Source organism: Mesoplodon mirus (genome assembly GCF_964341445.2).
Source record: "Mesoplodon mirus genome assembly, chromosome: 18".
NCBI lineage: Eukaryota > Metazoa > Chordata > Mammalia > Artiodactyla > Ziphiidae > Mesoplodon > Mesoplodon mirus.
The window spans coordinates 45674499-45690063 of NC_138994.1; positions in this window are offsets into that span (position 1 = coordinate 45674499).

Consider the following 15565-nt stretch of genomic DNA (forward strand, 5'->3'; position numbering starts at 1 on the left):
ATTAACTTTCTACTCTTCTTCCTCTCTTTTGGAAATCCTCCAAATGGCTGCAAATAGCCCTGCAGACTCAGTAGTCTGACTCTCAGATTAGGGTCTCCCAAGAGAGCAGTCACTTGCAAGGCCATAGCACAGTAATTAAGAGTAGCAACTGTAGGGCTTCCCTGGTGGCGCAGTGGTTAAGAATCTGCCTGCCAATGCGGGGGAAATGGGTTCAAGCCCTGGTCCTGGAAGATTCCGCATGCTGCGGAGCAACTAAGGTCGTGTGCCACAGCTACTGAGCCCACGTGCCTAGAGCCCGTGCTCCACAACTACAACAAGAGAAGCCTGCGCACCGCAACGAAGAGTAGCCCCCGCTCACTGCAGCTAGAGAAAGCCCGCAAGCATCAACGAAGATCCAATGCAGCCAAAAATAATAAATTAAAAAAAAAAAAAGGTAGCAACTGTAGAGCCAGGCCTCCAGGGTTCAAATCCCAGCCCTGCCTCTCACTAGCTACCCGACATAGTCAATTGACTTACCTTCCCTGTTCCTCAGTTGCCCCCTGTGCACAATGGGGATAACAGTGCCTATTTCATTAGGATTATGGTAGGATTAAATGAGTTAATATATGTAAAATGATAGCACGTGGTAGGCTATCATAAGTTCTAGCTGATGATACTACTGGGGTATTACTGTTATCCATCGGCAGGGTCAAGCACAGACCTGCTACTTTCCTATGTCCCACTAGGTGGCGCAATCGCACCACTTCGGACAACCAAAGTGGCCCCCTGGGTCCCTTGCACGGTTGACTCTGGACTTTGATAAACCATGCAAGGAGAGCTGCGGTTGCAGTTCCATCTGTGAACTATACATAGTAATATCACCTACAGTGCGGCAAATTTCTCTAATCGGTGCCACTCACTGGAAAAAAGTTCTCTCCTATCCAGAGAAACCAGCGCATGTGTACAAATAAAATGCATGGTCTGGGTAAAATGTTAGATCCATACCAGCCCAGGTGCTGCCATCCAACCGAGGCGGTGAGGCCCGTGTGTGTTTTCCCACAGCATCCTCCTCCTTTTTATTACACGTATCTGGTAACAGTCCCCCTTATCATCCTGAAATGAAATTTATAGACAATACAAATAACACACATAATTTCTCCTCTGTGTCAATACCATGCCCTGATGGTAATATAAGGAAGAAAGAAAAAGAAAGTCAGGTAGAGTCAAATAACTGCATTTCAATGGGTAAATGCTCTGAATAGAATTACCAAGAAGACCGTGGGAACAAATGGTCCCTGATTGGGGTGTATTGCTCTGGTGGTTCAAACACCTTGAGTGGCGTTGCCCTGGGCAACGTGATTTTCCAAAGTGGTCAGCAGTTGTGGGTCAAGTTGCCTTCCTGGAAATGTTGGTGTGTGTTAAAATTGTGAATCAAGACAAAACAAAACAAATCCTTTGCGTTCATAGACAAAATAAAATTAGGCTCGGGGCACAGATGTTTTTTCGTCTTTATGAATGTCCAGTGGGACATTTAAAAGTTGTACGGGAAGTTGTGTTGTGATTGTCCCCAGTGTGCAGTGCAGATGTCTGCACCTCTGGTTTCTGACTACTAAACAGTAGTAGTGTCCCCCATCACTGTGACAGCCAAAACCACTTCACCACAAATTTTCAATTGAACAATAGCATCTCCACTGAGAACCACTGGTCCAGGGTCAAAATTGCTTTGGGCATTTCTAGCAAAGCTAGCCCTCGATCTGCTTAGGGCTCAACTTGTAAAAGGCATTGGCTTTTCCCTAGTCTACACAAACACACTTGTCTGGGACCAGAGTGGGGACTCGAAGGGGGTTCCAGAGAGAGGGAGGCTGTGGGATGCGGCTGTTTCCTCTGAGTGTCTCCCTTCTTTGTCCAGGAAGAGGAGGCCTGAGGAGGGAGGTTGGTCTCGCCTGCCAATCTCAGGCACAACCCAGTGGTCTGTTTGAGGCTTTTCCTAAAACCCAGCTGGGAAGTAAATCAGCAGAGACATAATCCTGATTTTAGCCACAGGGGCCAGGGCCTCTGAGCAAACCCCTGGCTTAGGAGAATTTCCTGCTGTACATTTGCTTGGCATGTCAATCTCAAGCTATTCTTGCTCTGCTTTCTCAGGGATGGGGCCAGCAAGCCCAGGGCTCCTGGGGACAAGATTTTGACATACTGGCATGTACAGGCTTGCTCACTAGCTCCATTAATTACGTCCACCTCCACCTGCTATGGGGCATTTTCCGGTCCTTGCACCTGGCCCTTCCTTTCTCTCGGCAGCTATGGCACCAGCCCCTGCCTCCCCACCCCAACTTTCAGCTTGTTTGTCTCAAGAGGCAGGTAAGACATGACCCAATCCCCCTGTTGGTATTCCTGGAATTCGGCTGGTTTAGCAAAGCAAGACTGGATCTCTCCTGAGCAGGGCAGCTGCATCTTTCCGTACACATTCCATCACTCCTGTCGATTGATGTGTCGGGGCCAGCTGGTCATCTACGACACAGGTTTTGACGCCTCAAGAATTCCCTCCCAGACTCTCTGGTCTTAAAAGGGCAGCTGAAGGGCCCAGGAGCCTTCCCGTCATCAAACGAAACTGTCAGAAGCCTGTAACTCTGTGTATTTCTGCTCTGCAGAAAACAGTCCAGATGGCTTCTCACTGAGGCATCCGTGCACCTGCAGCCATAAGCCTTCATGGTGTGTCCAGTGACCAGACATTCGGTGACCACCTCCTGTATGCCAGGCATTCTGGGTGCAGTGGGAACCTGGCAGACACAGTTCCTGTCCTCCTAAGATGTACAGTCTAGGGGGACAAGATAGGCATTCAGTAAACAATAACACAAACAGCTATGTGATTGCAGCTGAGATGAGAATTACAAGTAATACAGGAGTGAAGGAGTATATCACAAAGGCTGGGGTGGGACAGGGGACTGGGGACTGGGGCATCACGGAGGAGGTGACATCATGTTGAAACCTGAGGGATGAGAAGGTGTTAGCCAGGTGAAGAGAGAGGGGAAGAGCCTTCCCAGTGGCGGAAACAGCCCAGGTGAAGGCCTGAAGTCAGACAGCAGGTTGGAGTGGTCAGAAAATCATAACAATAGCCAGCACTTATGGATCATTCACTATACGCCCAGCCTGTTCTAAGAACTTTACAGGGATTAGTTCTTCTAATGCCCACAATGCTATGAAATAAGGTATTGTCAGCCCCATTACACAAAGGAGGACACTGAGGTATAGAGAGGTTAAGTAATTATCCCAAAGTCCCACAACTACCAAGTGGCAGAGCCAGCATTTAGACTCAGAAAACTGTATCTTTTTTTTAAAAATAGATCTTTATTGGAGTATAATTACTTCACCATACTGCGTTAGTTTCTGTTGCACAAGAAAGCGAATCAGCCATATGCATACATATGTCTCCATATCCCCTCCCTCTTTTTTTTTTTTTTTTGCGGTATGCGGGCCTCACTGCTGTGGCCTCTTCCAATGCGGAGCACAGGCTCCGGATGCGCAGGCTCAGCGGCCATAGCTCACGGGCCCAGCCGCTCCGTGGCATGTGGGATCTTCCCGGACCGGGACACAAACCCGTGTCCCCTGCATCGGCAGGCGGACTCTCAACCACTGCCCCACCAGGGAAGCCCATAACCCCTCCCTCTTGAGCCTCCCTCCCACCCTCCCTATCCCACCCCTCTAGGTCATCTCAAAGCACCGAGCCGATCTCCCTGTGCTATGCTGCTGCTTCCCACCAGCCAACTATTTTACATTCGGTAGTGTACGTATGTCGATGCTATTCTCACTTCAACCCAGCTTCACCCTCCCACCCCATGTCCTCAAGTCCATTTTCTATGTCTATCTCTTTATTCCTGCCTTGCAAATAGGTTCATCAGTACCATTTTTTTTTTAGATTCCATATATATGTGTTAGCATATGGTATTTGTTTCTCTCTTTCTGACTTACTTCACTCTGTATGACAGACTCTAGGTCCATCCACCTCACTACAAATAACTCAATTTTGTTTCTTTTTATGGCTGAGTAATATTCCATTGTATATATGTGCCACATCTTATTTATCCATTCATCTGTCGATGGACACTTAGGTTGCTTCCATGTCCTGGCTATTGTAAATAGTGCTGCAATGAACATTGGGGTGCATGTCTCTTTTTGAATTATGGTTTTCTCAGGGTATATGCCCAGTAGTGGGATTGCTGGGTCATATGGTAGTTCTATTTTTAGTTTTTTAAGGAACCTCCATACTGTTTTCCATAGTGGCTGTATCAATTTACATTCCCACCAACAGTGCAGGAGGGTTCCCTTTTCACCACACCCTTTCCAGCATTTATTGTTTCTAGATTTTTTGATAATGGCCATTCTCACTGGCGTGAGGTGATACCTCATTGTAGTTTTGATTTGCACTTCTCTAATAATTAGTGACATTGAGCATCTTTTCATGTGCCTCTTGGCCACCTGTATGTCTTTCTTGGTGAAATGTCTATTTAGGTCTTCCGCCCATTTTTTAACTGAATTGCTTTTTTGATATTGAGCGCCATGAGCTGTTTGTATATTTTGGAGATTAATCCTTTTTCTGTTGTTTCATTAGCAAATATTTTCTCCCATTCTGAGGGTTGTCTTTTTGTCTTGTTTATGGTTTCCTTTGCTGTGCAAAAGCTTTTAAGTCCCATTTGTTTATTTTTGTTTTTATTTCCGTTACTCTAGGAGGTGGGTCAAAAAAGATCTTGCTGTGGTTTATGTCAAAGTGTTTTTCCTACGTTTTTCTCTAAGAGTTGTATCTTTTTTTTTTTTTGCGGTACACGGACTTCTCACTGTTGTGGCCTCTCCCGTTGTGGAGCACAGGCTCCAGACGCGCAGGCTCAGCGGCCATGGCTCACGGGCCCAGCCGCTCCGCAGCATGTGGGATCTTCCCAGACCGGGGCACGAACCCGTGTCCCCTGCATCGGCAGGTGGACTCTCAACCACTGCGCCACCAGGGAAGCCCGAGTTGTATCTTTTTTTAAAAAAATTAATTTCCGCACAGCTTTATTGAGATATAATTGACATACAACATTGTGTAAGTTTAAGGTGTACAATGTGATGATCTGATACATGTACATCATGAAATACTTAATCACAATAAGGTTAGTTAACACATCCTTCATCTCACACAATTACCATTTTGTTGCTCTTATTGTTGTTGTTATGATGAGAAAATTAAAGCTCTGCTCTCCTCACAACTTTCAAGTATACGATAAAGTATTGAGGACTGTAGTCGCCTTGCCCTACCTTAGATTCCCGGAATACATTTATCATATATTGAAAGTTTGTACCCTTAGACAAAATCTCCTCATTTCCCCCACCCCTCATATAGTACTTTTATTTCTAATTTTTTGAATACTGTTTTCCATAGTGGCTGTACCAATTTAAATTTCCACCAACACTACGCCAGGGTTGCCTTTTCTCCACATTCTCTCCATTTGTGATCTCTTGTCTCGTTGACAGTAGCCATTCGGACAGATGAGGGGTGCTATCTCACTGTGGTTTTGATGTGCATTTCCCTTATGATTAGTGAGGTTGAACACCTTTTCATATAGCTGTTGGCCATTTATTTATATGTCTTCTCTGGAGAAATGTCTATTCAAGTCTTCTGTGCATTTAACAAATCTGATTGTTTGTTTATTGCTATTGAGTTGTATGAGTTCCTTGGATATTTTGGACATTAGCCCCTTTAAAGATGGGTGGTTTGCAAATATTTTGTCCCATTTTGTAGGTTGTCCTTTATTTTTGTTGTTGTTGTTTCTTTTGCTGGGCTTTTTAGTTTGATGTAGTCCCACTTGTTGATTTTTGCTTTTGGTGTTTATACTTTTAATGTCATATCTAAAAAATCATCCCAAAATTTCCAAAAATCCAAGACTGATGTCAAGGAGCTTTCCCCTATGTTTTCTTCTAGGAGTTGTATGGTATCAGGTCTTATGTTTAAGTCTTTAATCCATTTGGAGTTATTTTTTGTGTGTAGTGTAAGATAGGAGTCCAATTTCATTCTTTTGCATGTGAATATCCAGCTTTTCCAGCACTATTATTGAAGAAACTATCCTTTCCTTATTGATTATTCTTGGCTCCCTTGTCAAATAGTAGTTGACCATATGTGTGTGTGTTTATTTCTGAGCTCTCTGTTTCATTCATCCACGTGTCTGTTTTTATGCCAGTACCATACTGTTTTGATTATTATACCTTTGTAATACATTTTGAGATCAGGAAGTGTGATGCCTCCAGCTTCATTCTCCTTTCTCAAGATTGCTTTTGCTATTCAGAGTTTTTTGCAGGTCCATAAGAATTTTAGTATTTTTTTTCTATTTCTGTGAAAAATGCCATTGGTTTTTTGATAGGGATTGCACTGAATCTATAGATGGCTTTAGGTATTATGGATATTTAAACAATATTAACTTTTCCAATCCGTGAACACAGGATATCTTTCCATTTATTTGTGTTTTCTTCAATTTCTTTCTTTTCTTGTAGTATCCCTGTCTGGATTTGGTATTAAGGTAATGCTGGCCTTGTAAAATGAGTTTGAGAAGGACTGGCATTAATTCTTCCTTAAATGTTTGGTAGAATTCACCCATGAAGCCATCTGGTCCTAGGATTTTCTTTGTTGGGAGGTTTTCAATTATTGCTTAAATCTCCTTACTAGTTATTGGTCTGTTCAGATTTTCTACTTCTTCATGATTCAGACTTGGTAGGTTGTATGTTTCTAGAAATTTATTTATGAATTCTAGGCTGTCCAATTTGTTCATCATAGTCTCTTATGAGCCTTTTTATTTCTGTAGTATCAACTGTAATGTCTCATCTTTCATTTATAATTTTATTTGAGTCCTCTCTCTTTTTTTTCTTGGTAAGTCTAACTAAGCAGTCTTGTTTATCTTTTTAAAAAAACAACTCTTAGTTTTGTTGATCTTTTCTATTGCTTTCCTATTTAATTTATTTATCTCTACTCTGATTTTTGTTGTCTCCTTCCTTCTGATTACTTTGGGCTTAGTTTGTAAAGTTAGGCTGTTTATTTGAGCTTTTATAAAATGTAGGTATTTATCACGATAAACTTCCCTCTTATCACTGCTTTTGCTGCATCCCATCACTTTTGGCATGTTGTGTTTCCATTTTCATTTGTTTCAATATTTTTTTATTTTTTATTTCCCTTTTGATTTTATCATGACCCACTGATTGTTCAGGAGTGTGCTGTTTAATTTCCACATATCTGTGAGTTTTCCAGTTTTCTTTCTGTTACTAATTTCTAGTTTCATACCACTATAGTTGGAAATGATACTTGGTATGATATCAGTCTTTTAAAATTTGGTAAGTCTTGTTTTGTAACATAACATCCTGAAGAATGTTTTATGTGTACTTGAGAAGAATTTGCATTCTGCTGCTGTTGAATGGAATGTTCTGTATATGATTGTTAGGTCTATTTGGTTTAAAGTATAGCTCAAGTCCAGTGTTTCCTTACTGATTTTCTGTCTGGATGATTGATACATTGTTGAAAGTGGGGTACTGAAGTCCCCTACTATTATTGTATTCTTTCCTACTACTCCTTTCAGGTCTGTTAATATTTACTTAACATACTTAGGTGCTCTGATGTTGGGTGCACATATATTTACAATTGTTAAATCCTCTTGATGAATTGACTTCTTTGTTATTATATAATGATCTTCTTTGTCTCTTGTTACAGTTTTTGACTTAAAATCCATTTTGTCTGATATATATGACTACCCCTGCTCTCTTTTGGTTTCCATTTGCATGAAATATCTTTCTCCATCCCTGCACTTTGAGCTTATGTGTGTCCTTAAAGCAGAAGTGAGTCCCTTATAGGCAGAATAGAGTCTGGTTTTTTTTTTTTTAATCCATCCAGCCACTCTATTCCTTTTGATTAGAGAATTTAATCCATTTATATTTAAAGTAATTATTGATAGGTAAGGACTTACTATTGCCATCTTGTTAATTGTTTTCTGGCTGTTTTGTAGGTCTTTTGTTCTTCTTCCTTTATTGCTGTCTTCCTTTGTGAATTGATGATTTTTTTGGAGTAGTATACTTTGATTTCCTTCTCTTTATCTTGCATGCATCTACTATAGGATTTTGTTTTGTGGTTACCTTGAGGCTTACTTGAAACATCTTACAGATATAGCTGTCTATTTTAAGCTGTTAACAATTTACCTTTAAATGCATACAAAAACTCTACCCTTTTACTTCCCTCCCCCCATTTTAGTTTTCGATTTCCTCATTTACATATTGTAATATTCTGTATTCATTAACAAAGTATTGTAGCCACAGCTATCTTAAATACTTTTTTCCTTTAACCTTTACACTAGAGTTAAGTGGTTAACACACCACCATATTACAGTATTAGAGTATCCTGAATCTGACTATTTATTTTACCAGTGAGTTATATATTTTCACATGTCTCATGTTACCAATTAGTGTCCTTTTGTTTTGACTTAAAGAACTCCTTTTAGCATTTCTTGTAAGGCAGATATAGTGGTGATAAACACTCTAAGTTTATGTTTTTTGAGGAAAGTCTTTATCTCGACTTTATCAGCTTTGAAATCATTTGAGAGGCAGTGTGAGTAGTTAAGGAACAGACCCCAGCCCACCTGCTTTAGAAACCCCAGCCCTGCCATGTACCTAACATTTGAATCTAGGCAAGTTATTTAGCCTCTGGATGTCCATTTCCTCATCTTTTAAAGTGGAGATAATAATAGTACTGACTTTTTAAGGTTGTTAGTGGATTAAATGACATGTTACACAGAAAGCACTTAGAAGGCTACTGGTCCTCCTTAGATTTCATCAGATGCTGCCCCTGTGAGGCCTGGCACCCCACTAGCCACAGATGGATAGATGGCAGGGCCTGAGCAGCTGGCACTGGAACCAGAGACTGTGATATTCCTACAGGTTATTTTTTGACCGTGCTGGCCTGGAGTCAGGACTATCAGTACAGCCAAGGACCTAGACCCAGGCAGCCTTGAGTGGCACCCACTGTGTTGGCAAACCCCTCTGAGTGCTGGCTGGCAGGTGGTTCATGCCCAGGAAGCCTCTGTGTGTGTCACAGACAATTACACCAAGAGTTATACCTCCACTGTCAACCGAGTGTGCCTGTGAGGGTTTGGAGGTGGGTGGAAGGCGAGGAGGAGGTGGTCTGAGGCTGTGAGGTCTGGGCAGAGAAAAGGGCAGGAGACTCTGTCATGGGTAGTTAATACTCTCCCTCAGCTAAAGGCATAAACTCCTCTTTCTAAAATAACAGCACCCTCTAGTGGGAGTAAGTTTCCATTCACACTTCAGGGTTCTTAACCTGGAGTTGCTGAATTTAGAGGGGAAAAATATACATCTTCATTTTCAATCACTGCCAACTGAAATCAAGCATTTCCTTCAATAATGGATGTATGCAACAAACCACAGGGGTGCCAATAAACAGAAACTGTGACTTTATCACCAATAAATTAACAAGTATTTTTATATCACATTACACTTGTTGCAGAAATATCATTTACATTTATCACTACTTTGAAATTATGCCAGCTATTATCTCTGTCCCTGGAGCATGTTATTTAGCACATTAATAAGGAAGCACAGATGTTATCAGATTTCCAATTTGTTTTTATTTATATTGAAGCTGTAATACAATATAATTGTTTTCTTTTGAGTCCTATGTGTTTTATTTTATGCACTGCAAACATTATCCTGAAATAGGGTCCATAGGCTTCATTGGGCTGCCAAAAGGGTCCATGTTTTGCAGATTATATTCCATTATAGGTTATTACAAAATAATGGGTACAATTCCCTGTGCTATACAGTATATCCCTGTTGCTTATCTATACCTGATTCTTTTTTTTCTGAATCCAGATGTTTTTATTTCAAATTTACTCTTCTTGGCAACATTCGATAACTCATTAACTACTCTTTCAAAAACAGCTTTAGGGCTTCCCTGGTGGTGCAGTGGTGGAGAGTCCGCCTGCCGATGCAGGGGACACAGGTTTGTGCCCCTGTCCGGGAAGATCCCACATGCCGCGGAGCAGCTGGGCCCGTGAGCCATGGCCGCTGAGCCTGTGCATCCGGAGCCTGTGCTCCGCAGCGGGAGAGGCCACAACAGTGAGAGGCCCACATATCGCCAAAAAAAAAACCCCCAAAAAAACCCCCCAGCTTTACTGAGATAAAGTTCACATGCTATACAACTCACGTATTTAAAGTATACAGCTAAATGTTTTTTTGTATATTCACAGTGGTGCAACCATTACTAAAATAGACATTTTCATCACCCCAAAAGAGAAACCCCATACCCATCAGCAGTCAATTCCCATTTTCCCAACCATCCTACCCTTAAGCAACCACCAAGTTACTATTTTCTGTCTCTATGAATTTGCCCATTCTGAACATTTCATATAAATAGGATCACACAATATGGGATCCTTTGTAAGTGGTTTTTTTCGCTTAGAATAAAGTTTTCAAGGTCCATCTATGTTGTAGCTTCTGCCTGATTTTAAAGAGGATGTTTCCAATATTTTCTTATTAAAACTGTTTGTTTATTATACGTATTTGATAGATACCTTATTTCAGGTTAAGGAAGTTCTACTCCTAGTTTTCTAAGACCTTTTTTTTTTTTCCATAAATTGAGAATTTTACCAAATGCCTTCTCAGTATCCAATCAGATAATTACACAATGTTTCTCCTTTTACACTGTTTAGATCATGAATGACACCACAGAATTTTCTAGTGTCAAATTACCCTTGCAATTCCTGGGATAAATCCAAGTGGTCATAATACATAGTCATTTTCAGCTTCCTAATATCTCTGCATCTAGATTCACAAATAAAACTGGCCTGTAATTTTTGTTTTTTCTACTATCTTTATTGAGTTTGGATATCAAGGTTATGGTGCCCTTATAAAATGACTTGGGGACTATTCCTTCTTCTTCAGTTGTCTGAAACAGTCGGTATACATTTGGAATGAACTATTCCTTGGAAGTTTGCTAGAACTCACCTGTAAAATCACCTGGGTCTGAGATTGTTTTTGTGAAAAGATTTTAGATTACTGCTTCAATGTTTTAATAAATTACGGAATTGTAGGCGTTCTATTTCTTCTTAAGTTGGTTTTATTACTTTTTCTAGGAAAAAAATTCCCATTTCATCTAAGTTTTAAAATGCATTAGCATGAAGTTATTGAACAATTGTATCATAATTTTCATAACCTTCACTGTGTCTGTAGTTACATCTCCTTTTACAATCCTAATATTATTTTCCTGTGCTATTTCTTATCTTGCCAGATGTGTGTTTGTCTTTTCAAAGAACCATCTTTTGGTTTTATTTGGTTCTCCCTGTTTTCTATTTGATTTTGGCTTTTATTTTTATCTCTCTTTTTAGGGGCAGGGTGGGGACTTATTCTATTATCCTTTTTATAACTTCTAAGAAACTTAGCTAATTAATTTCAGCCTTTCTTCTTTTCAGATTAGCACTTACTATAAATTTCCTTCTATTTACCACTTTTACTGTATCCCACAAGTTTTGATATGTAATATTTTCTATTATCATTCAGTTCTAAATATTAAAAAAATTTTTCCATTGTGATTTTTTTACTGACCAAAGGGCTATTCAGAAATATCAAGGTTTATGGTAATTTTAAACTGTCTTTGTTGTTGATATCTAACTTAATGGCACTGTGGTCTGGGAATGTGGTCTGCATGACATCAATGCTTTGAAATTTGTGAAGACTTGCTTTGTGGTCTTGCATGTGATGATTTTAGTCATTGCTGCATGTGTGCTTGAGAAGAATGTCATTTTTAAATTATTGAGTGCAGGGTTCTGTGTTCATCAAATCCAGTTTGTTTTTGATCAAATCTTCTACAGCTTTATTACATTTTATCTTTTGAAGTAGTAATAACTCAGAGAGGCTTGCTGAAATCTCCCACAATGATGGTACATTTCTCAATTTCTCCATGAGGTTGAATTAATTACTGTTTTATATATTATTTAGATTTTTAAGATTAGTTTTGTACAGGTTTAGATTTATCTGTTGGTGAATGAAACGACCAGAATGTATTACTCTAATAATACTTAAGTCTATTTTAATCTGAATTTAAGACAACTAACCACCTTTCTTTTAGTTAGTATTTGCTTGGTATTTCTATTTTCATCCTTTTACTTTCAACCTTGGTGTCTTCATACCTCAGATATTAATATAAGCTGCAAGTAACTGGATTTTATTTCATCCAATCCAACAGTCTCTGACTGTTAATAGTCACCTTGTTCCACTTACATTTGTTATGGTTATTGATATCTTTTAACTTGTTTCTACCATTTTAGCTTGGTTTCTATTTGTCTCACTTTCTCTATGTTTCTTTTTTCCCCTTTCTTGTTGTTTCTTGTAGTGTGTGTGAGTTCTATTTTGTTTTGTTTTCTTTTGTTTTGTTTTGTTTGTATGTTTGTTCATCTGGGATATTTCATTTTATTGGTTTTTAGTTTGGCTTTGTATTTAAATTGTTTGCTGTTAGACTTTACCCAGTATTTCTTTTTTTTTAAAAAAAATTAATTATTTATTTATTTTTGGCTGCGTTGGGTCTTCGTTGCTGCATGCGGGCTTTCTCTAGCTGTGGCAAGCAAGGGCTACTCTTTGTTGCTGCACGTGGGCCTCTCATTGTGGTGGCTTCTCTCATTGCGGAACTCAGGCTCTAGGTTTGTGGGCTTCAGTAGTTGTGGCTCGCAGGCTCTAGAGTGAAGGCTCTGTAGTTGTGGCTCATGGGCTTAGTTGCTCCATGGCATGTGGGATCTTCCCAGACCAGGGATTGAACCCGTGTCCCCTGCATTGGCAGGCGGATTCTTAACCACTGTGCCACCAGGGAAGTCCTTACCCAGTATTTCTGTATTATTAAAAAGGGAGGAAGTATTTCCTAAATGGCAGTACTGTCTGCCATTTTTATCTAGAAGCCTACATATGTATGTACACACATACACACACACATTCTCTCTCTCTCTCTCTCTCTCTCTCTCATATAAAAGAATTTTTGTGAGACTGATTCCCAGAAATGTAATCTTTAGGTCAAAAAGTTATATACTATTTTGAAACTACATTTTAAACTTAATATTTCATGGACACCTTTTCATGTCATTAAATATTTTTCTATAATACTATTATTTAATTGCTCACAATATTTTACTGTTGTAAAATTAATCATATTTAAAACTAATTCCCTATTTTTAAACATTAATTTTGCTTATAATTTATCACTTCTTATAATTATAAGCAAACTGATGATTAATATTCCTGGGCATACAAGAATGAATTATTTTTTTCTTCACATAAAATCCTACAAGCAGAATTACTGAATACTCTTTAGAGTACATGTACTTTAATATGTTTCAATACCAAATTTATACTTAACAGTGAAAGTTTATGAGAATTTGGGGTCTCCAAATATTTGAAAACTCTGGGTAATATAATTTCTCTTATCTGTGCCTGGTTGTCAGATGGAAGTTTATATCTCATTGTTTAAATTTACATTTTTTCCTTATAAAGTTAAACATTTTTCACATGCTTACAGCTACTTGTATATCTTTGGTGAATTGTCTAATCTGCTCAGACCACTTTTATTTGGGGTATGTAATTTTTTAATGTATTTTACATTTAGGGTGGTATGCTTTATACTCGCTGCAAACATTTTGCCCTAGTATATCATTTGCCTTTTAATTTAATGTTTATGTGATTTTTCACATACAGAAGTTATTTTTCTATATGCAAATCAATATTTTCCTTCATAATTTCTGATTTTGGCATCACACTTTAAAAGGCCAGCTACAATTCCAACGACATATATACATTTCCGTTTTTTCTTCTGGACTTCCCTTGTTTTAACTTTTACATATGGATCTTTAATTAGGACTGGGGGGAGGTATAAGATTTGAGGCAAAAACCACACTTGCCTTTTTTCTCCTAATGTTTAATTAGTCGTCCTAGCTGATTTATTGGATAAATGATCCTATCTTCTTTATCATATATTAAATTCATTCAGATACTTGTGTTTGTTTCTAACTGATCAATTTTGCCCCATTGATCTCTTTACTTCCTGCATCAGTTCATCTGGGAGATGTCACTTTATTGGTTTTTAGTTTGGCTTTGTAGTTAAATTTTTTGCTGTAGATTTTGACCAGTATTTCTGTATTATTAAAAAGGGAGGAACTATTTCCTTTATCAGTACTGTCTGCCAATTTTAATCTAGAAGCCTATGTATGTATGTACACACACAGGTGCGTGTGCACACACACACTCTCTCTCTTTCTCATATACAAGAATTTTTGTGAGACTGATTCCTAGAAATGTAATCTCTTTCATTCTGTGGTACATGGGACATCTTCATATCTCAGATGGCAACTCCTCCCTCAAGACTGAACTTTTGAGAGAGTTTCTTGGCTATTCCCACACAATTATTCTTCATGATGAAATGTGAAGTCATTTTGTCAATCTCCTTCTCCTCTTCCCACCAAAAGCTTTGTTTTGATTGGAACTGTTTTATGTTTATATACTCCATCGGGTAAGAATGTATATCTTTTATAGTATCATTTTCCAATCCCAGAACATAAAATGTTTTTCTGTTAATCAAGGCTTCTTTTGTATCCCATAATAAAGTCTATAGTTTTAAAAAAGTAACACTTTATTGAGATATAATTCACATACCATACAATTCACCCATTTAAAGTGTACAATTAAATAGTTTTTAGTATATTCAGAGTTGCACAATCATCATTGCAGTCAATTTTTAAACATTTTTCCACCACAACAAAGAAATCCCATACCCATTAGCATTCACTCCCCCATTTTCCTCCAATATCCCTGTGCTAGGCATCCACCAATTTGATTTGTCTCCATGGATTTGCCTATTCTGAACATTTCATATAAATGAAATCATTCAGAATGTGCTCCTTTGGAACTGGCTTCTTTCACCTAGCATAATGTTTTCAAGACTCATCTCTTTATGGTCAAATAATATTCCACTTTGTGAATATGCAACATTTTATTTATCCATTCATCAGTTGATAGACATTTGTGTTGTTTCCACCTTTTGGCTAATAAATAATACTGCTATAGATATTTGTACATACGTTTTCATGTGCATGTTTTCACTTTCCTTTGGTATACACCCAGGAGTGGAATTGCTGGATCATATGGTAGCTTACCTTTTGAGGAATTGTGAGACTGTTTTCCAAAGCATCTGCACCATTTTACATTCCCACCAGCAGTGTATGCATGAGGGTTCCAAATTCTCCACACTCCTGTCAACATTTGTTATAGTCTTTCTTTTTGATGGGTGTGAAGTGGTATTTCCACTGTGGCTTTGATTTGCCTTTCTCTGATGACTAATGATGTTGAGCAATTTTTTACATGCTTGTTGGTCATTTATATATCTTCTTTGGAGAATATCTATTCTTATCTGTTGCTCATTTTTCAATTTTTTTTAAATTATTGATTTATAGGAGTTCTTTATATATTCTAGATTAAAGTCTCTTATCATATATATGATTTGCAAAAATTTTTCTCCTATTCTGTGGGTTGTCTTTTCTTT